The following is a 25,274-nucleotide window of genomic DNA, read 5'->3' on the forward strand; positions in this document are numbered from 1 at the left end:
GCAGAATTTTGGCATGGTTTCTCAATGAAAGTTGGCACATTTTGTGCCTAGTTTCACCTCAAATTGGTCTCATACCAATTGAGGTTACACATTCAAGGTTATAGGCTAAAATATACACTGCCCTCAATATGCAATTCACATCCCAACTTCAAACACACACTTACCTTTGCAAGGTTTACTTCCATACCCTACCAAACTGTTTTGGCACATTACCAACAACATTTTCTACATTACATAAGCATTATTTTGGGCAGATTCCAATCACCCTCAACACACCAAATATCATTCACAATTACAATTTCTAAGTACCATTACAAACACACCTAAACATTACAAACTTTACATACACTTTACAATGTAAATTGACATACATATCATCAATCCTTCTAGGTCAATATGCTGCCCACACTCCTTCAATATACACCATTATTCAAGTGTCCACAAGCTGCCACAATTCATTCATCAACATCACATTGCCGTACCATATGCCAATTCCCATCAAAGTGCATCATTCACCATATATACATGCATTAAATCACTAGGTTACTAAATCACCATGATTAACATTATTTCTCATCAATTATATACACAAATACCTCATCAAAAACGTGACCCATGGCTGTCCAAAATGGCAACAACAATAACCCTTCAAACTCAAAATTTTCCTTCACCAAACCAACACCCATAACATGCACACAAAACTTAACAAAGCTATCTTCAAAATTATGAACTTACCTTATGCTTGGAGCTTGTTAAACCTTGCTTAAACTTCTCAAATTTAGTATCAAACTCTTCCTTGTGATGAGTAAACAAAGTTTAATGAAGGAACTCAAGTGTTTGGAGTTGAAATGGAAGGATGGATCAAGCTTGCATGAAAATGTCCATGGAGTTTCCTCTCCCTTCATTCACGGCAACTTTGGTACAATGGAGAAGATGAAGTTTCTGCCTTGGATAATGGATGTACACCTGCCCCACTATGTGTTTAATTAATCCTTTAATGGTCCACTAACTCCAAATAATCATATAATAAGCCAATTGTTCATTTATTCCACATTAACCCATGATTTTAGCTATTTGTATTAGGTACCACTAAACTAATTTTTCATTTTATTTTCTAAGTGTAATATTATTTATTTTTAATGGAAATTTAGGTCAAAAGACAATTCGGGATGTCAAATGACCATAATGCCCCTGTTCGGGTTGCATTCCCGATTTTTCGGTAATACCGGGTTTTGTCTGTTTTTCGATTTCTCACTTTTCTTTGTACTAATTATTTAATTTTTATTTGATCTTTCTAATGATATTTATTCTTCAATAAGGGTCTATTTAAGTCCTAAAATGTTTTCCGTGGTTCCTAGTCAACGGTCCACGCCGTGACTTCCCAGTGCGGTCACCCATCGCTAGGTTTCCCGGCTCGCTTAACTTGATCACATTTCTTTGCTATTATTTTTCCTTTGTTTTTCTTGTATTTTCTTTTCTTTTATTTCATTATTTTATGTCTCCTCCCTCATGTCAAAGTGTAGTTCTAGGCATCCTAGCTGTCCTGACAACAGTCACCGAATGAGAACGCACTACCGAACTTTGGGGTGTTACAATTCTCCCCCCCTTAAATAAATTTCGTCCACGAAATTTTACCCAATAGCTATCTTACAATAGTCATACGTTTATTTTCTCCTGTCTATATGATCGTATAATCTTCTTTTCCTCAAATTCGTATAAGACTTTTAACAATCTAATACCATGTTTAATTTGTTTGTATAATACTAATCTCCTCTTACTATTGTTTTGTCTAATATTTCGGTTCACGTTCCTTCTTGAATGACCCTTGAGGTCATGTTAGAATCATTCATCAGTCATTAGTCCTCTGACCATTCTAGTCCATAGTCTTCCTCACATTTGTAATATTTCTTTGTTACACATGAATCAACTGTTCAATTCTCTACTTTCATAACTCTTTTTATCTGTCAATATTCTATAACTTACTTCCTTTTGTACTGAACTATAAGCTTTCGATATTTTAACTTTTGAGTTTTAGATCCCTAAGTAGGATTTTCAACTTTATTCCAACAATAAAATTCTGTCCTAGCATAACTATACCAAAATAGATGCCGTTGGCAACTATTCTCATCTAGGTGTACTATCGGGTAGTACGTAGCTCTACACAATAATCTCAAGTTAGTAATCAGAATCACTTACAAAGATAAACATCAAGAATATTGCATAGTTACTACGATACATCCCAATAGATCAAATTTTCCTATCTTTTATTCTTTTTGAATTCACTGATATTCGAATCTTATTCTGATTACAATATCCATTAGCAATTTCTAACAGTAACCTCCTTGCCCTTATCAAGAGCAATTCCATTACTGCATCTTACTTTTACGTCCTCTTGCCTTACATTAAGTAGGCTCACTAATTAGCTTTATAATTTATGGTGTGTTAGAAAATACTTTTCGCCGATAAACTCTTTCAAAACTAATTTCACTTATTATCACAATCCTTATCTTAAGGGCTAATCACTAATGCGTCAAAATTTATTCCTCTCAGAACGAATAACAACAGAACATATAGTTCTAACACTAATGTAAAAATATGAAAATTCCAGTCAAACAATACATATATATATCTCGGTTGCTAATTGAGAAAATACCAAGAATGATGTCAAAAGTCTCATCTCTTTTCTCGTCAGATAGCGTATACTCGTTGAAGCATCACCTGCTTTGGCCGATTCACGATGAGTCCGACTTCTAGGTGTACTACCCTACCTTTACCTTTGCCTCTACTAACCGATGGTGAACTCTTTGGGGTAGAAACTTGGGTTGATCCCTTTGGTGTAGTAAATGATCCAGAACGACTGGATTTACACAATCCTTAGCAAAATGACCGCCTCTCCACAATTAAAGCATGCTCCTACGGCTCTATAACATACCCCACTATGTGGTTTACCACAAGTTTCACAAAGTCGATCCGACAGCATTTACGGTTTCTGTTGAGTTGGTGATCGGATCGAGGTGGTTTCATTCAAAAGATCTATCTCTACCTGACTTCTTACTATCTCCGTCAGATCCCCAAAGTTTTTCCTCTTTCCAAGAGGGACTACTAGAACTCTGTCACTGACTTTTCCTCTTTTTCTCGCTTCTCTCGATTTCTTTTTCTCAAGAGCCGCTTGATTCAATTCTTTCTAATTCTAGTGCTTGAGAAATAAGTTCGAGAAGTTGTTATGTTTGAATCCGACCACTTGTAACTGATACTAGGCTTCAAGCCGGTTTCAAACCTCTTACATCTCTCCTCGCTGGTAGAAAGTAGACTTATCGTGATAATGGCTTAGGCGGGAGAATTCCCTTTCATACTCGACCACCGATCCGCCTGCTTGGACTTAGGAATTCTTGCACTTCGGTCTACATAAGCATCGGGACATATTTTTGCCCGAATTCCCGAGGAAGTCATTCCATGTTAGCACTGCAGTTCTATCGATCGTGGGGATGGTTTTCCACTACCATAAGCATCCTCAGTAGCAAAGATACCGAGTACTCAAATCTAAGCTCCTCTGCAATGCGCTTTCTTGAATACCCTATCCATCCTCTCTAACCATTGTTCGCCTCTAGAGGATCTATCGTCCCTTGAACTCAGAGCCCCATACTTCATCAATTTGTCATATTGTCTAGCGTAAGATCGTGGTTGTACCACCTGTCGTATTGGGACTTGAGTAGGCACATTACCATCCATTTGTTGGAACATTGCAGCTGTCACGAGCGAATCGAGCAGAATCGCAGATCGCAGCTGGTGCTACTGAACCACTGACATTATGTAGGCATGGGGCATCCCCTTGCACCTCAGCCTCAATAGATTGATCGACTAAACGATCACCCTCTTCCATAGTCAATGCGAGGATTCTAGACCTCCTGTACAATAATACAAGGAGATTTCCTCCCGTTAGTGCATATTTATAATGTAATGTACTGTATGTATCAAACAATGATATTGAGCAGTTGTACTGTGAAGAAAGAATATTCAAATAACATGTGAAAACAGAATTTAAAAACTTTGCTCTGATACCACTAAAACATGTCACACCCTACCCCTTTGTAAGGCATAACATGATCCCGTAGTATACCTAATGAATTACCAACTCCGTCTACTGATAATCCATTAAATACACTACAAGGGATTTTAAAAACTTTTCTTACTTCTTTTACAGTGGTGAGCACTATTTACAGTGTGAAAGACTTTGGTGAATCAAGTGAAACAACTAACTCATTTGATTTATTTGGAGTATCTGTAAAAATTTTGGCAAGGTGCCATTTGTATTTTAGACAAAACAGTTCTTCAAAAAACCTATAAAAAGCACTTCAATATATTTTCAAATCTCAACTCCAACATTTTTATCAACACAACACATTTCTCAAGTCAAATCCACAGTGATTTTCAAAGACTAAGATACAAAGATATAACACAATTTTTACAAGCCAAATAACTCATAATTATTTTACAACTTTATCAGACAACTTAAATTTACAAATCGCCAAAACCAAGAACAAAATATACATACAGTGAATATACATTACAAGACAAAATGCCACATGTGGTATACTCACTATACACAAAAATCTCTCATTGGCGATACTAGCGAGCTCACGCTCTGTCTGTCTCTCTACTGCGATAAAGAATAAAGCTATCACGAGACAATGTCTCAGCAGTGCACAACATTAACCAAATACAAATTTTAAATCACAATTCATAAATAATATCAATATTGGATACTTAAAACCATAGTTAAATTCAAGACAATAAATGTCAACAAGAATTTAAACTCCATTTGTTAATATCTCAATAATTTTCAATAAGTCGATCATGGTTGAATTCAATAGATGATATGTCAATAAGAGTTTAAATCAATTTCACAATCTCACAATACATAATAACACAATTCGATCAAATAATCAAGAATACAGTGTTGCCAATCTATAACACAATTTAGGCCATGACACAATTTTTTCCATATATGCCGTGTTGTACACCACGACAAGACATGCTCACCCCAATAATCGAAATCAATGAGGAGGAAGCTAGCTATATAATGAGAACTCATCCATACTCACCTCAGTGGGAAGTCAAAGAGGAGGAACTTAATCATACTCACCCTGCACTAATAAGTCAAAGAGGGAGGAATAATCACACTCACCCCATTAATGGAGGAGGAACATATTATCGGTCATGCCAATTGTGAGTCAAAACAATTCCAAACATTTTATTCAAATGATCCGTAAGAATCCAATAAATTTCCAAAGTTATAATTTCATTCACAAAATGGCAACACAATTCGTAATTCACTTCAATTTCCACAAAACCATTTACAATGCTTTTCAATCAATAAGTATCCATCAAATACCATTCAAATAATTTTTCACGCTTTCAAACCATTCACAATGTTTTTCAATCAATAAGTGTCCACCAAACACATTTCCACAATTTAAAACAATGATATGCAAATAGTCAATATTTATTTCCATTGAAAATAATTCAAAAGAAACAGTTGTTGTGCACAAACCTCGATGATCCCCTCTCGATCCGACTCAGTGTTTCCTTCCCTTTTCCCGAGTCTTTGGTAATCGAGAAACACAATTTGAAGTGTTTGATGACAAATAATTTAAAGTGTCTCTATCGATGGTGTTTGGTAAATAATGCATCAACTCAATTATTCACTTAATCACCTAATATACCGACCCTCGCTATGCTTTAGGTAAATTAGGTTTTAGTGTCGTTAATATGTCACATTTGATAGGGTTTTAGGTTTGGTATGTTTTACCAAAGTCATTTCCTTGCTTTGTGCATTTTAATGCAAATTGCTGGATTCCGGAACACTGGTTTGACCTAACAGGACGATCTAGTTCCTCGGTTTTCGGTCTCGGTCGAAACTACAAACTTGTAGATCTAGGTCTTATTGCACGCGTGCAAAATTTCAGGTCAATCCGAGTTAAGTAGACCAAGTTATGGTCATTACACTATTGCTGGTCAAGTGGTACCATTTTAGGTCAATTTTTGGTCAATTTGGTCAACTCTGGTTCGGCCAGTTTTTGGACCCGAACTTGTGCAAGTTGTTTGACTTGCTTATGGTCATTTCTGGGCTTTGGTGTCTTCATAAGACTTGTAGGTATGGGTCTTAACTATTCTTGGTCAAAATTTCAGGTCAATTGGACCTGGTTTGAGTGAGTTATGGCCTAAACACTCACTGCTGCCCAATTGGTCATTTTTCAGGTCCTAATTGCACCTAATCCGAATTGGTCATTTTTAGGTCACCTTGCAAGCAGAATTTTGGCATGGTTTCTCAATGAAAGTTGGCACATTTTGTGCCTAGTTTCACCTCAAATTGGTCTCATACCAATTGAGGTTACACATTCAAGGTTATAGGCTAAAATATACACTGCCCTCAATATGCAATTCACATCCCAACTTCAAACACACACTTACCTTTGCAAGGTTTACTTCCATACCCTACCAAACTGTTTTGGCACATTACCAACAACATTTTCTACATTACATAAGCATTATTTTGGGCAGATTCCAATCACCCTCAACACACCAAATATCATTCACAATTACAATTTCTAAGTACCATTACAAACACACCTAAACATTACAAACTTTACATACACTTTACAATGTAAATTGACATACATATCATCAATCCTTCTAGGTCAATATGCTGCCCACACTCCTTCAATATACACCATTATTCAAGTGTCCACAAGCTGCCACAATTCATTCATCAACATCACATTGCCGTACCATATGCCAATTCCCATCAAAGTGCATCATTCACCATATATACATGCATTAAATCACTAGGTTACTAAATCACCATGATTAACATTATTTCTCATCAATTATATACACAAATACCTCATCAAAAACGTGACCCATGGCTGTCCAAAATGGCAACAACAATAACCCTTCAAACTCAAAATTTTCCTTCACCAAACCAACACCCATAACATGCACACAAAACTTAACAAAGCTATCTTCAAAATTATGAACTTACCTTATGCTTGGAGCTTGTTAAACCTTGCTTAAACTTCTCAAATTTAGTATCAAACTCTTCCTTGTGATGAGTAAACAAAGTTTAATGAAGGAACTCAAGTGTTTGGAGTTGAAATGGAAGGATGGATCAAGCTTGCATGAAAATGTCCATGGAGTTTCCTCTCCCTTCATTCACGGCAACTTTGGTACAATGGAGAAGATGAAGTTTCTGCCTTGGATAATGGATGTACACCTGCCCCACTATGTGTTTAATTAATCCTTTAATGGTCCACTAACTCCAAATAATCATATAATAAGCCAATTGTTCATTTATTCCACATTAACCCATGATTTTAGCTATTTGTATTAGGTACCACTAAACTAATTTTTCATTTTATTTTCTAAGTGTAATATTATTTATTTTTAATGGAAATTTAGGTCAAAAGACAATTCGGGATGTCAAATGACCATAATGCCCCTGTTCGGGTTGCATTCCCGATTTTTCGGTAATACCGGGTTTTGTCTGTTTTTCGATTTCTCACTTTTCTTTGTACTAATTATTTAATTTTTATTTGATCTTTCTAATGATATTTATTCTTCAATAAGGGTCTATTTAAGTCCTAAAAATGTTTTCCAGGTTCCCTAGTCAACGGTCCACGCCGTGACTTCCCAGTGCGGTCACCCATCGCTAGGTTTCCCGGCTCGCTTAACTTGATCACATTTCTTTGCTATTATTTTTCCTTTGTTTTTCTTGTATTTTCTTTTCTTTTATTTCATTATTTTATGTCTCCTCCCTCATGTCAAAGTGTAGTTCTAGGCATCCTAGCTGTCCGGACAACACTGGTCACCGGAACAGTAGAACGCACTACCGAACTTTGGGGTGTTATAAAATTAAAACTAGTTAATATTTTTGGTCCATTTTAGTTTTCCGCAAATTTTATAAAAATTTTGACAGAGTTCTGTCTGTATTTTGAGAAACCAATTCTTCAAATACCTGTATTAAGCACTTCTAAAAATGTTTTCTCAATAACTACTTCAATTTCACAATCAAACTCAATCCATTTCAACAACTCCACAATCATTTCAATCAATTTCTCAAGTTCAAAATTCAATAATCCTCAAAATACTAACAATACATTTTATTCAAATTAAATAAAATAGTTCCACTCATATTTCATTAGAGACAAAACAATTTATATATATATACATTATTACAAAATTTACATCAAAGGAAATTCAAACTAAATTTTTTTATTACAAACTTCATACAAACTTTGTACAAGCTACTCAAGACCCATTTACACGCCCATACTTTTATATGCAATACATACATCAAAAGAAATATTTACAATTAGGGTATAAATTATACCTGATGACTTTAAGCTGATAGTTCCTCACACCTCAGCAGCTCAGTCTGCTGCTCCTCTAGTTTCTGTATCTGCGATAGCAATAGAAGCTATCGCTGAGTAGTAGGACTAACATACTAAAATAATCTTTATGCAAAACTTAAATCATATTTACTCAAAAAATTTGACTAAATATGAGCATTAAACACAAAACATGAATTATGAGATTTTAATGCAAATCAAGTTGATTTCAAAGTATCAAAACACATTTCATAAAACCTACAGTTAGATCATGCCATTCGAAACAAATAGAATCTCAATAGCCAGAGGCTAAAGAGAAATCACATCACAAGGCTAGCTAGCTCAAATATATGGATATCCATTCACATCCTCTTCTACTGGCACACCTCAACACTTCTTCAGAGAAGGAATCAAAATTCGAAACTAATTACCCCCACTAGTCGTGCTAGTGAGGTGTTCAAATATATGCTCATGACACTGTGGTTTTAAAACTTATCTTAACAAATTGCTAAACATTGTCATTTCAAATATACATAATAACATTTCAACAATTTAGATCAAACATCATAAGAATGTCATAATCTAATATTTCACATTATTCAAAACAGTATGCAAAAGATGATTATAAAAAGTATACGTTATGCACAAACCTCAAGCGAGTCGCCTCTTGGCCTTGACTCGGTTCCTCGGGTTCCTTTCCGGTATTCTTTTCAACTAAAACACACAATTTTACAATGTTTCAGTACCATAATTTAACATAAATCTAAAAATAAATTTAGTCTTATTTTTACCTAGCTCTAACGTGCTAAACTCGACGTTCTCGAAATTTTGTGTTTCGGGTTACTATTCACTATACTATTTAAGTCAAATTGTTGACTTTTTAAGGCTCAATAGGTATGGGAACTCCAACTTCACCCACATACCACATTTTGGTCACTAAACTTGTTGGTTTTGGTCATTTTCTCAAAACTTAGGTCTTTTAGGCAAAATGGCCAAATTTTCAGTTTTGGTGTCCCTAATTGTACTATTTCATTGGTCAGTTTACTGTTGGAATTTGGCAAACTTTTCTTCGTAGAAAATGTTTCCTATTGTCTTAAGTTTATTCTCCTTTTTGAATCACCCCAATTGGAGTTTTGTAGCTCAAGTTATAAGCAAATTATGTTTACTGTTCATGCTACAGAATTTTGTTCTGGCAGATTATTAATTCCAAATTTATTCAGCAATTTGATCAAGTTAGGTCCATAATTTGGTCTAACTTTCTTCATATGAAATGTTCTACTATGCCTTAGGTTTCCATCGGTTCAAGAATCACCTAAATCGGAGTTTTCTAGAGAGAGTTATAGCCATTGAAACTTTACTGTTCAAATGGCAAATCTGCAGTCTGCAGATTCAGTGACCCAACTTTGCTCAGTAATTTGATTTGGTTAATGGCATAATTTGGGTTTCTGTTCTCCATGAAAGTTTTAGATCTATATTTCACCTAACCACTGGTAAAATTTCAGGTCATTTTGACCTGCCTAGCTCGAGTTATGACCAAATGAACAAACACTATTCATTTGGTCAGGTTGTGCAGAGGCAGACTGTGATTTCTCAACTTTGGTGAATTTGTTCATTAGGTTTTAGTCACTTTTTGGGCATGCTTCCTGAATAAAAATTGTGTCATTTAGTGCCTATTGTCATCCCCAATTGGTCCCATATTCATTGGACTTGTAAAATTTCATTTTTGATCCCTCAAAGGAGATTTTGGTCATGCTGCCAGCACATGACCTTATCCAATCCGAATTGGCTTTTAATTCCAACACTTCTAACACACCTCATTTGGTCACAAATGACCATTTTTCACTTCACATTAGGTCAAAGACACCATTTACAAGTTTTTCACATTTTTGGTCTCTAAACCCTAATGTCCAAACCCTAATTCACTAACCTCATGCATTTAGCTACCTTCAAAGCTTTTAATCCTAACCATTCAACTAACTAAAGTTCTTAAACCCATTCAAACCATTCAAATCATGCAAATCACTCTCATATACATGCTGGCTGAAAATCATTCATGATCCCTCAACAAATTTTTATTTCATTTTAAACATTTTTCTAAGTTAACTAAGTTATAAACACAAGTAATAAACTCATTTGCAACTTAAATCACTAACCTTTGTGTAGCAACTCCTAACTCCCCTTTTCTCCAATTTTCTTTCTTCTTTTCTTCTTTCTTTGATGACCAATCTTCTTCTCAAGTGATTAAATCAAGTTTTTATGGGAGAATTTGGGGTAAGGTAGGGTTAAATGGGTATTTAAAAGCTTGTATTCAAGCTTTCATGGAGGAGTCAATGGTGGAATTTGGGAGAGCCATGGCTGCCGTTTTTTTTAAGGTAGGAGTAAACCATTTTCTTTTTTAATTTTTATGTCTTTTAAGACTTACTTTATGTATTTGAATGGGTCAAAATTTGTGGGAATTAAAATAATTAATTTTGACATCATTTTGATGTCATAAAGTGATGTAATTAGCTTTTTCTTTTCTTTTTTTTTTTTGCTATTAGTTCTTTAATTTAATTCCCAACTCTGAAATTTTCTTTTCTCCGATTTTATTTGACAATTAGGTCAGGAGTCAGCTCTCGGGGTCAATTGACTAAATTGCCCTTCGCCTATTCATCCCGGTTTGCAAATAATCCTATATTTCTTTCGGCTCCCTGACCTAATTATTTGACTGGCTTAACAGTTCTTTTTCGTGATTTTCTCTTTTTCACTGTGTTCACAAGGGTCCTAAGGACTGCGGTGTCACATTTTACGGTTCGAAATTTGAGTTTAAAATGACTTCGCAGTCGTTCCCGAGAAGGTCACCCATCGCTGTGACTCTCGGCTCGTTTAACTTCTCATGTTCTATTTTTCTTGTTTATACTTAACTAATTGGACATTACTAATTATTTGTGTTTATGGCTTCTCTAGTTGTCTTAAGTGTGGTTCTAATCCCCTTAATTGTCCAGACCAATACCAGTCACCGGAACAGTGAAATATACCAGGCTATGCAAATAGGGGTGTTTCAATTCTCCCCCCCCTTAAATAAATTTCGTCTCGAAATTTTACCTAGTATTAATCTCTGAACAGCTGTGGGTGCTGTCTCCTCATGTCCTCCTCTCGTTCCCAAGTAGCCTCCTGGCTTGAATGATGGTTCCACAGCACTTTTACCAACGGTATCTGTTTGTTCCGTAGCTGCTTCACCTCATAAGCCAGAATCTCTATGGGTTCTTCTTCATATGTGAGGTCTGGATTCACTTCAATTTCCTCTACTGGTAGTACATGAGATGGGTCTGATCGATACCTCCTCAACATAGACACATGGAAGACATTATGTATCTTCTCCAACTCTGGAGGTAGTGCCAAATGATATGCTAAAGGACCCACTCTTTCCAGAACCTCATATGGCCCAATGAAACGAAGACTCAGTTTTCCCTTTCTGCCGAATCTCATAATTCTCTTCCAAGGAGAAACCTTGAGGAAAACTTTCTCACCCACTGCATACTCAATATCCCTTCTTTTCAAATCAATGTAGGACTTCTGACGGTCTGATGCAGTCTTAAGTCGATCTCAGATCACCCTGATTTTCTCTTCAGTTTGCTGAACAATTTCGGGTCCAATCATCTTTCTTTCACCCACGTCATCCCAACACAATGGGGTTTTACATTTTCTGCCATACAAAGCTTCATATGGAGGCATCCCAATGCTTGATTGGTAGCTGTTGTTGTAAGAAAACTCAATCAAAGGCAAGTGTGTATCGCAACTGCCCTCAAATTCAATCACACAAGCCCGTAGCATGTCCTCCAAGATCTAAATTACCCTCTCAGACTGGCCATCTGTCTGTGGGTGGAATGCCGTACTGAGGTTCAATCTAGTTCCTAGGGCTCTCGGAAGACTACCCCATAATCTAAAAGTGAACCTAGGATCTCTTTCTGATATGATGGACACTGGCACTCCATGCAGTCTCACAATCTCATTAATGTACAACTTGGCCAATCTTTCCAAACTGTAGTCCATCCAGACTAGCAGAAAATGAGCAGACTTAGTTAGTCTGTCAACAATGACCCATATTGCATTATGACTCTTTTGTGTCCTCGAAAGTCCCATCACAAAATCTATCGTTATTCTTTCCCATTTCCATTTTGGTACTGTTAATGGATGTAATAACCCAGTGGGTACTTGATGCTTTGCCTTTACTTGCTGACAAGTTAGGCATTTAGAAATAAACTCTGCCACATCTCTTTTCATTCCCATCCACCAGTAATGCTCCTTTAGCCCCCTATACATTTTTGTGCCACTAGGGTGCATGGCAAAAGGAGACTCATGTGCTTCCTTCAAAATGATCTTCCTCAATTCAACATCATTAGGAACACACATTTTGCCCTGGTGTAGGAATAGACCATCATCTCTGATTGAGAATTCTGGTTGCTTGCCCTGTCGGACTTCTTCCATTAGCTTTTGATACTTCTGATCATTCTGAGCAGCCATTCTGATCTGATCAATCAACACTGGCTGTACATGCCATGCAACTGCTGTCTGCCCATCATCATTAATCTCTAAGCTGGCATGTAATGATCTTAACTCATGTACCAAAGACAAAGGAGTAATCCGTAGACTTGCCATAGTCTTGCGACTTAAGGCATCAGCCACAACATTAGCTTTCCTTGGTTGATAGTCTATCAGACAATCATAGTCTTTTATCAACTCTAACCATGTCCTCTGTCTCAAATTCAACTCTTTTTGGGTGCCTAAATACTTCAAACTCTTATGATCTATGTAGATGTAACACTTTTCCCCATACAAATAATGTCTCCAGATCTTAAGAGCAAACACAATAGCTGTAAGCTCCAAATCATGTGTTGGATAATTCCTCTCATGCGGTTTTAGCTGGCATGATGCATAAGCAATGACATTTCTATCTTGCATCAATACACAGCCTAACCCATTGTGAGAAGCGTCACTGTAAACTGTGTATTCTTTACCCGAAGTAGGTAAAGTCAGGACTGGAGCTTCAGTCAAACATTTCTTCAATTCATCAAAACTCTATTGGCATTTATCCGTCCACTGAAATTTTACATCTTTTCTAAGCAGCTTGGTCAATGGAGATGCCAACATAGAGAATCCCTTCACAAATCGACGGTAGTATCCAGCTAAACCCAGAAAACTGTGAATCTCTGTGACATTTTTGGGTGGCCTCCAATTAAGGACAGCTTCAATCTTACTTGGATCTACCTTAATGCCCTCTTCTGATACTACATGCCCCAAAAAGGATATCTCCTTCAGCCAAAATTCACACTTCGACAATTTGGCATATAGCTGTTTCTCTCTCAAAGTCTGCAGTACAATCTGCAGATGTCTATCATGCTCTTCTGCATTCCTCGAATAGACCAATATATCATTTATGAATACCACAACAAACTGGTCGAGGTATGGTATGAAGATAGTGTTCATCAGATCCATAAAAGCAGCCGGAGCATTAGTTAACCCGAATGGCGTAACCAAAAACTCATAATGGCCATAGCGGGTTCTGAAGGCAGTTTTAGGAATACTCTGCTCTTGTACTTTCACCGATAATAACTCGATCTCGTGTCAATTTTGAGAACATACCGCACCCTCAACTGATCAAACAAGTCATCAATGCGGGGTAATGGATATCTATTCTTTATTGTCACCTTATTCAACTGCCGATAATCAACACACAAGCGGAGAGTGCCATCCTTCTTCTTAACAAACAACACTGGCACTCCCCAAGGTGACATACTAGAGTGGATAAAGCCCTTGTCAAGCAATTCTTGCAATTGCACTTTCAACTCTTTCAATTTTGCTGGTGCCATTCTATATGGTGTTATGGAGATTGGGTCCACACCAGGCATAACATCAATTTCAAACTGCACCTCTCTTCCTGGAGGTAATCCTGGCAATTCATCAGGAAATGCATCCGGAAAATCACATACAGTAGGGATGTCTCTTAGTGTTGGACTCCCCACTTGGGTGTCCATCACATGTGCCAAGTATGCTTCACACCCCTTTCTGATCATCCTTCTGGCTAGTGCAGTCGAAATGATGTTTGATGGCAGTAAATGCCTCTCCCCATGTATTACCACATCACCATACAAAGGGAGACCAAAAGTGACTGTCTTCAGTCTACAGTCAATCATGGCGTGATGCCTAGCTAACCAATCCATGCCCAAGATGATATTATACTCTCTGAAGGGCATTTCAATCAAGTCTGACAGGAAAACATGTCCTTGGATCACCAAAGGATAGTCTCTATAAATTTTGTTGACCAGGACTTCTTGTCCTAACAGACTAGTTACTAGCACTTCAAAACCCATTTGCACACATGGAACAGTAAGTGAACTGACTATGCTAGCACTAACATATGAATGGGTTGAACCCGGATCAAACAACACAAATACTTCTTGATCAGAGATAGAGAATGTACCAGCTACTACATCGAAAGTCTCAGCCTCTTTTCGCTATCTCATCGTGTAAACTCTGGCTGAAGCACTTCCTTGTGCTGATTGACCAATCGCGTTCTCGATCGTCAAGCAGTGCCTCTACCTCTGCCTCTTCCTCTACCAACTGACTGTGAACCTCTAGGAGCAAGACTCTGAATAGATCCCTCAGCAGTAATAGGAGCTGGACTATATCTTGAAGATGGAGCACTAGTGCAGTCTCTTGCTAAATGACCCTTGCCTCCACAGTTAAAGCAGGCTCTAGTGGCCTAATAACACTCCTCCCCCCCCCCCCCCCAATGAATCTTGCCATAAGTCTTACAGGGGTGGGCAGAATATGAACCCCTACTCGACTGCTGACCAGACCTAGGGGGTCTCTGTCTAGAAAATCTGCCCCTACTAAATCTTCCACCTCGACCCCTGCTGGGTCCACTAAATTTTTTTTTCTTTCCAGAGGTACCACCAGAACTAGGCTCTACTGACTTTTCCCCCTTATCTTTTTCTGATTTCTCAGCTTTTTTTTATTTTTCTTTCACTGGGGTTACTTCTTATTCAATTCTCTCCAGTTCAAGTGCTTGAGACATAAGCTTTGAGAAGTTGTTGTGTCGAAATCCCATAACTTGCATCCTTATGATGGGCTTCGAACCCGTTTCAAATCTCTTGCACCTTGCCTTGCTGGTAGTAAGGAGACTCCCAGCATAATGACTTAAGCGGGAGAACTCCCTCTCATACTCTACCACTGATCGGTTTCCTTATTTCAAACTCAAAAATTCTTGCAATTTCTGATCAACATATGCATCCGATATATTTCGCGAACTCTCGATAAAGTCATCCTGTGTCAAGATCGTGGTTCAAATTAAGCCGTGGGGATGGTCTTCCACCAATCATACGCATCCCCTTGCGAGCATGCGACGTAATACTCAAACTTCAGTTCATCTTGGCAGTGCAACTTCTTAAATACTCTGTCCACTCTTTCAAGCCATTGCTCTGCCTCCAAAGGGTCCACTATATCCTTAAATTCTGCAGCCCCATACTTCAATAACTTATCATACTGTCTGGCTGGAGGCAGTGGTTGTGCCACAGGTGGTTGGGGTGGAGCTTAAACAGGCATACCCCTAGCCATTTGTTGAAACATTGCCGCCATCTATCAGGCAAACTGGCAGGAATCGCGGCATTTGTGGGGCTGTGTCACGACCCACTAACATTCTCAGAGTCGGGCTTCCCCTTGAGCCTCAGCTTCAACAGACTGTTCAACTGAGCGATCCCCTTCTTCCATTTCAGGCTGAAGTTAGGGTATCTCCTGAACAAGTAACACATGGAGATTTCCCTTAGTTAGTTCATATTTATGATGTAATGCACTGTATATAATAAATATGGACATTGAGCAGTTGTACTTAACAAGAAAGACACAAATTCTCAAGTTAAAATATACTTCAAAAATTTGCTCTGATTCCACTAAAACATGTTACACCTTACCCCTCTGTAAAGCATAACATGATCCCGTCGAATACCTAATGAACTATCGAACTTCACCTACCGATAACTTATTAAGTACCCCATAAGGGATTTTAAAATAATTTTCTTATTTTTGGTAAGTGTTGAGCATTTTCTAATAAGTATTTAAAACATTTAGTTAAAATTAAAACTAGTTAATATTTTTGGTCCATTTTAGTTTTCTGTAAATTTTATAAAAATTTTGACAGAGTTCTGTCTGTATTTTGAGAAACCAGTTCTTCAAATACCTGTATTAAGCACTTCTAAAAATGTTTTCTCATTAACTACTTCAATTTCACAATCAAACTCAATCCATTTCAACAACTCCACAATCATTTCAATCAATTTCTCAAGTTCAAAATTCAATAATCCTCAAAATACTAACAATACATTTCATTCAAATTAAATAAAATAGTTCCACTCATATTTCATTAGAGACAAAACAATTTATATATATATACATTATTACAAAATTTACATCAAAGGAAATTCAAACTAAATTTTTTTATTACAAACTTCATACAAACTTTGTACAAGCTGCTCAAGACCCATTTACATGTCCAAACTTTTATATGCAATACATATATCAAAAGAAATATTTACAATTAGGGTATAAATTATACCCAATGACTTTAAGCTGATAGTTCCTCACACCTCAGCAGCTCAGTCTGCTGCTCCTTTAGTCTCTGTATCTGCGACAGCAATAGAAGCTATCGCTGAGTACTAGGACTCAGTGGTGCACAACATACTAAAATAATTTTTATGCAAAACTTAAATCACATTTATTCAAAAAATTTGACTAAACATGAGCATTAAACACAAAACATGAATTATAAGATTTTAATGCAAACCAAGTTCATTTCAGAGTATCAAAACACATTTCATAAAACCCACAGTTAGATCATGCCATTCGAAACAAATAGAATCTCAATAGCCAGAGGCTAAAGAGAAATCACATCACAAGGCTAGCTAGCTCAAATATATGGATATCCATTCACATCCTCTTCTACTGGCACACCTCAACACTTCTCCAGAGAAGGAATTAAAATTCGAAACTAATTACCCCCACTAGTCGTGCTAGTGAGGTGTTCAAATATATGGTCATGACACTGTGGTTTTAAAACTTATCTTAACAATTTACTAAACATTGTCATTTCAAATATACATAATAACATTTCAACAATTTAGATCAAACATTATAAGAATGTCATAATCCAATATTTCACATTATTCAAAACAATATGCAAAAGATGATTATAAAAAGTATAAGTTGTGCACAAACCTCAAGCGAGTCACCTTCTGGCCTTGACTCGGTTCGTCGGGTTCCTTCCTGGTATTCTTTTCAACTAAAACACACAATTTTACAATGTTTCAGTACCATAATTTAACATAAATCCAAAAATAAATTTAGCCTTATTTTTACCTAGCTCTAATGTGCTAAACTCGACGTTCTCGAAATTTTGTGTTTCGGGTTAGTATTCACTATACTATTTAAGTCAAATTGTTGACTTTCTAAGGCTCAATAGGTATGGGAACTCCAACTTTCACTCCAAATACCACATTTTGGTCACTAAACTTGTTGGTTTTGGTAATTTTCTCAAAACTTAGGTCTTTTAGGCAAAATGGCCAAATTTTCAGTTTTGGTGTCCCTAATTGTACTGTTTCATTGGTCAGTTTACTGTTGGAATTTGGCAAAACGTTCTTCATAGAAAATGTTCCCTATTGTCTTAAGTTTATTCTCCTTTTTGAATCACCCCAATTGGAGTTTTGTAGATCAAGTTAGACGCAAATTACGTTTACTGTTCATGCTGCAGAATTTTGTTCTGGCAGATTATTAATTCCAAATTTATTCAGCAATTTGATCAAGTTAGGTCCATAATTTGGTCTAACTTTCTTCATATGAAATGTTCTACTATGCCTTAGGTTTCCATTGGTTTAAGAATCACCTAAATCGGAGTTTTCTAGAGAGAGTTATAGCCATTGAAACTTTATTGTTCAAATGGCAAATCTGCAGTCTGCAGATTCAGTGACCCAACTTTGCTCAGAAATTTGATTTGGTTAATGGCATAATTTGAGTTTGTGTTCCTCATAAAAGTTTTAGATCTATATCTCACCTAACCCCTGGTAATATTTCAGGTCATTTTGATATGCCTAGCTTGAGTTATGACCAAATGAACAAACACTATTCATTTGGTCAGGTTGTGCAGAGGCAGATTGTGATTTCTCAACTTTGGTCAATTTGTTCACTAGGTTTTAGTCACTTTTTGGGCATGCTTCCTAAATGAAATTTATGTTATTTAGTTCCTATTTTCATTCCCAATTGGTCCATATTCATTGGACTTGTAAAATTTCATTTTTGATCCCTCAAAGGAGATTTTAGTCATGCTGCCAGCACATGACCTTATCCAATCTGACTTGGCTTTTAATTCCAACACTTCTAACACACCTCATTTGGTCACAAATGACCATTTTTCACTTCACATTTGGTCAAAGACACCATTTACAAGTTTTTCACATTTTTGTTCTCTAAACCCTAATGTCCAAACCCTAATTCACTAACCTCATGCATTTAGCTATCTTCAAAGCTTTTAATCCTAACCATTCAACTAACTAAAGTTCTTAAACCCATTCAAACCATTCAAATCATGCAAATCACTCTCATATACATGCTGACTGAAAACCATTCATGATCCCTCAACAAATTTTTATTTCATTTTAAGCATTTTTCTAAGTTAACTAAGTTATAAACACAAGTAATAAACTCATTTGCAACTTAAATCACTAACCTTTGTGTAGCAACTTCTAACTCCCCTTTTCTCCAATTTTCTTTCTTATTTTCTTCTTTCTTTGATGACCAATCTTCTTCTCAAGTGATTAAATCAAATTTTTATGGGAGAATTTGGGGTAAGGTAGGGTCAAATGGGTATTTAAAAGCTTGTATTCAAGCTTTCATGGAGGAGTCAATGGTGGAATTTGGGAGAGCCATGGCTGCCGTTTTTTTTTGAGGTAGGAGAAAACCATTTTCTTTTTTATTTTTTTATGTCTTTTAAGACTTACTTTATGTATTTGAATGGGTCAAAATTTGTGGGAATTAAAATAATTAATTTTGACATCATTTTGATGTTATAAAGTGATGTAATTAGCTTTTTCTTTTCTTTTTTTTTTTTCTATTAGTTCTTTAATTTAATTCCCAACTCTGAAATTTTCTTTTCTCCAATTTTATTTGACAGTTAGGTCAGGAGTCAGCTCTCGGGGTCAACTGACCAAATTGCCCCTCGCCTATTCATCCCGATTTGCAAATAATCCAATATTTCTTCCGGCTCTCTGACCTAATTATTTGACTGGCTTAATAGTTCTTTTTTGTGATTTTCTCTTTTCCACTATGTTCATAAGGGTCCTAAGGACCGCGGCGTCACATTTTACGGTTTGAAATTTGAGTTTAAAATGACTTCGCAGTCGTTCCCGAGAAGGTCACCCATCGCTGTGACTCTCGGCTCGTTTAACTTCTTATGTTCTATTTTTCTTGTTTATACTTAACTAATTGGACATTACTAATTATTTGTGTTTATGACTTCTCTAGTTGTCTTAAGTGTGGTTCTAATCCCCTTGATTGTCCAGACCGACACCGGTCACCGGAACAGTGAAATATTCCAGGCTATGCAAATAGGGGTGTTACAAAAATCCCAGTCTAATGTCCACTAGACTTTATCTTTAGTACCTACGTGAGGAAACAATCCATCGCGCTAAGCATTTCTTCTTAGTGGTGTAATAATATAACAAAGAAATAATATATACAAAATAAAAATAAAAATAGAGCATAATTTGTGTAATCAAGAATTATTTTGATTTCGTATGAAATTTTTAATATTAAATATCTTTTGTCATTTTTATTGTTCTTTGGAAGCACTTATTTCATAAGTTTATAATAATAATATACAATATATAAATTAATAAAAATATTGAATTTATGTTCATATTATTATGGAAGATGCATTTTGTAATAATCGTTTAAGTCACACTTATTTTGCTAACCTTTTCATTTCCTTACTTAACCTTTTCTATGTGTTTTGGATCATTTCATAATAAATAAATTTTTAGAGCCAATTTAGTTTGTTTCAGATCTTTCTCACTCATTTATTTAATTTCCAATATTCTTAACTTATTTCACTACCCAAGTAATCTATGACAGGTTGACTGGATTGGATACGCTGGTCCCTGGCACTGGACACCATGGTGCCTTGGGCCATCATACCATGGGACGCATAACATCAACCACGAATGTAATCAATGTGGATGAGAAGCCATGGTAACACATAATCGGGCATACAAGCCATGAATGGGCATAAAGCCAAAAATACGAGCATAAAGCCTTAATAACGGGCATAAAGCCTTACATAGTACTGCTAAATCAATCCCCTATTGGCATGCCAATCTATCTAATCCGACACACAGGTCTAGGCAATACATAGGCACATTATTACCATTAAGTGTTCATATGTTTCATTAGTTCATTACATGTTGCATTTATATTTTATAGCATTTTAATCCTATTCATGGTGGGAGCATAAATTTCCAAATCATATTTCTACATAATTTATGCATTCATCATATCATTCATGTGATTTATTTATTCATTACTTTATTTATGTGAATTATCATTCACAATTCAAGAAGTGTTTTGCATACTAAGTATTTATAAGTCACATTATTCCCTCTCAAGTGCCATTTATTGTGCAAGGTATTATTATTCTACTTACAATAGAAACATAAGTTCTAATGATAGCTTTACCTCATTTATACATTTAACAATTCATTTATGTTAATTACATTTCATATTTTAAGTTGCATTGCTAATGTATTATGAATTACAGAATTGAAGAGTCAACTTCCCCTGGCAATTTAGTTGAGATGCAGACTTCTTTTGAGCCTACTTCCTTCATGGAAATTGTTCCTCTATGTTTTAAATTTAGTTTCCTTTTTGAATTACTCAATTTAAAGTTTTAGAACTCTAGTTATGATTAAAATACTAAGGACTGCTTAGGGGTGCTGAATCCTGAGAGTCTACCAGTTTTAAAATTTTCCATCTTTTTTGCCATTCATTTCTAAGTACTTAGGCTTAGAATTGAGTCCAGGTCCCTAAAATAAAGTTTTAGACCTTCATCTTAACTTTTCATATCATTTTGAATCATGTCAATTGAAGTTTTCTAGAGAAAGTTATGGTTTTTTAACCATTTGGGGGTCAAATGACCAAATACTTCAAATTTAGAAATTCCAAGTTTGGAATTCTGATTTCTCCTAACAATTTCCCTAAGTTCCCTTAAGATTTGAATTCTAGCCAACACACCAAAGTTATAGCTCTATTTCTTAGATCAGTTTGGTTCATCCTCATTGAAATTTCTTAGTAAAAGTTATGTTATAACTACACCTAGGGGTCAAATGGCATTTTGGTTTAGGTTCAGGAAATCCAGGATTGGAAGTACTGACTTGTCATAGCAATTTCTCAAAGTTGCATTTGGTTTTGGGTTTTGGTCAAAATATCAAATTTGTAGTTCTAGGTCTTATAAAGATTTTGGCTTTTGAATCATTATTTTTGTAATTTTTTAGACTGAGTTATGGCATTTTTACCACAACTGGTCGGATGGCCTAAAGTCCAGAATTTTTAGGTCAGGGTTGGTCCAGGTAGATTTTCTGTACTAATTTCAACTAGAAATTTGATTGGGTTAGAGTTAGAATTAGGATTCTTGATCTTCATAAAAAATGTTCTATTATGTCTAATCTTTCCATTGGTTTAAGAATCAGGTCATTTGAAGCTGTCTATAGTGAGTTATGCCTATTTGAACATTTACTATTCGTATGATCATTTCTACAGTTCTAGAATATGTCATTCCGGATTCAAGCCAATTTTAAGGCAATTTGTGGTCAGTTTCTAGGCAAGGTTTCTTCATGAAATTTGTGGCTTTAGGTCTTAAGTTTCATCTCAAATTGACCTCACACTAATTGAAGCTGTCTAGGTCTACTTATAGCCATATAAATGAACTGGACTCAAGGTCTAAAAATCCCTGCATGGAAACAACACTTCCAATACAACAATTCAACACTACTACTAACTTCAAACTCACTCAATTCTCATAAAATGGTCAATAATTGACCTCAAAAATCTCAATTAAGCATCAAGGTATAAAACCCCCAAATTTTTCCAAACCCTAATTGGACATCTTTTCAAATTCATGCAATTCACTCAAACTTCCATTACAAATCATGTAATTGCATTCATCAATACCCATAAGCATGTTTAAACTCAACAAACACATTAACCCCTCACTACATCAAGGTTTATTGAAATTCAAGGGTTCTCATTGTGCATCAATTTCTTCAAATTTTCAATCAATTCTAATATACTTCAACTTAGTTTCAAAAATCAAAGAAGAGAGAGAGCTAGAAATTGCACTAACCTCTTGTGACCACTTCTTCCTTCTTGATCAACTTTAATATCTCTTCAATCTTTCACTTCCAATCACTCTAGCAAGATGATAATTCAAGATTTTAGGTTGGAAACTAGGGTTTTTATGGTGAGAATTGATGGAAATTCAAGCTTGGATAAATTAAAAATGGTGAAAGGAGAACTCCCATGGTGGTTTGGCCAAGGAGAACTAAAGGAAGAAGATAGCTTTTTCTTTGGTCAAATTTATCTTATATTTAAGTATTTATCCTCTTATGTTTATGTGTTAAATTTTAATTAGTGGAAATTTTTAATGAGGTCATAATTTAGTCATGCTTAGGTAATAATTATAATTAGATTTTTCATTTCTTCTATTTTTTTTTCTTCTTTTCTCTACTCATTTTCATTTGAATTTTTATCAATATTTTTTTATATTTTATTACATTAATATCACTTAATTAAATTGCCATTTTGATTAAAAGTTAGCTCTGGGTGTCAAATGACCAAAATGTCCCTCATCGGGTTATAGTCAATCTTTTTCGATAATTACATTTAAGTCCATAATCGGATGGTCACTTTGATTTTTATAATGCTTACTTCAATTTATTTTCATCTTATTTTTAGTCCTCAAACTGGCTTTGAATAGTACTATTCACTTATTGAATATGGCATTATTCAGAGCTCAGAAGTTCAGGACGTTACATTATGATCTCACATGTTACGAAGGGTGTCCAGGTAAGGCAATTATGTGTCTTCATCATTTGCTTGTATTAAAATAAATGATAAGTGGAAGCCCTGTTGAGCTCCCATAGATGACCGAACATGTTGGAATTATGAATGAAAGGGAAGGGGAACCATTTTATAGCTACATTGTTGTGAATTGTTTGTGTCATGGAAATATTCATGTGAACGATGCATTCATATGCTCAAACTGTATTTAAATAATATATTTTCCTTCCCCTTGTAATTCTCTACTCATTGGTTTCTTTTATTTATCTCCTTTAAAAACATGAGTAAGGGAAGTAGTTAATAGATTTTGGATAAGTAAGCTCTAATGTAGTATTAAAAAGTCCCATTATATTGCACATGAAAAAATTATTAAAGGAATTAAAGATTATAGTATACAATACTTAATACTTCAAAAATTAAAGTAAGGATTTCATCCTGTCACATGTACCACAAAGGAAAAATAGACCCGGAGGAACATATAAACTCTGAAATGCAGTGTAACATCTTTAAAATCTAGAGATACTGTACAAGTAAAATTTAAAGATAATGTAATGAATTAATTTTATAAATTCTCTTAATATTTAAAATATATAAATGAATAATAAGGAAAGGTTTTATTATTATTATTTGGAAATTATGTCCAAGGATCAAGTAGAAAAGAAACAAGTCAAGGAAGGAGCGAAAAAAATTTTCCCTCTTCCATTGATTTAATGCCACTTGGCATGATCAAGTCCAAATTTAGAGGACATTTTGGGAGTTTGAAGGGAGAGGAGCCGACCACATGAGTTTCTAACCTCTTTCTTTTTTTTTCCATTCTTATTTGGTATCTCTTTCACTTAAAAAGCTTCTCTACCTTTTCCATTCAACCATAGGCTTTCATCCTAAGTCCACCAAACCTTTTCTTCTCAATTACACCTATTAAATTCATTTTTAACAACTCAAGGAGATTTACAAAGAGAAGAAAAGTTCCAACCAAATCTAAGAAGGGAAGGAAGAGTGATGTTTTGGCTATGGGTTGGATGAAGGAGATTAAGGCAAGTCAAAGTATCTATTGATCTAGGGTCTTGGCTATGAATGAGATGACTAGGTTTTTCTTTCCTCCTTTATTAAATTCTTAATTCCTTTTTCTTGTAATACTATTGATGGTTAAAGTGGCTATAAAAAGTTCTTGATATGAAATAGGTGGCTAGAGAAATTTGGTTGGTAAGTGGGAAGCAAATGAACATTTTACTCTTCTACCATGTATAGTATGCAAATTGATGGTGCATGCTTTTTTAATTTATTATATGTGAGGAAGAAAATTTCATAGAATATTGTGAAAAATTTAGTAATGGCATGTGTTAGGAATACTTGTGAAGTTTACAAATCTGAATGTGTTTTGGGCACTATTGGGAATTTGAAATTTGTAATTGTAAGGAGATATGGAATAGGTGGCTAGAGAAATTTGGTTGGTAAGTGGGAAGCAAATGAACATATTACTCTTCTACCATGTATAGTATGCAAATTGATGGTGCATTCTTTTTTAATTTATTATATGTGAGGAAGAAAATTTCATAGAATATTTTGAAAGATTTAGTAATGGCATGTGTTAGGAATACTTGTGAAGTTTACGAATCTAAATGTGTTTTGGGCACTATTGGGAATTTGAAATTTGTAATTGTAAGGAGATCCTACTGAAGGTTAAGGTGAGTTAGTAGAAATTCAAGCCCTTAAACTTTATGTGTGATATGCAAATTGTTTTGGCTAATGTAA

Source organism: Hevea brasiliensis, chromosome 5 (assembly GCF_030052815.1).
Source record: "Hevea brasiliensis isolate MT/VB/25A 57/8 chromosome 5, ASM3005281v1, whole genome shotgun sequence".
Taxonomy (NCBI): Eukaryota; Viridiplantae; Streptophyta; class Magnoliopsida; order Malpighiales; family Euphorbiaceae; genus Hevea; species Hevea brasiliensis.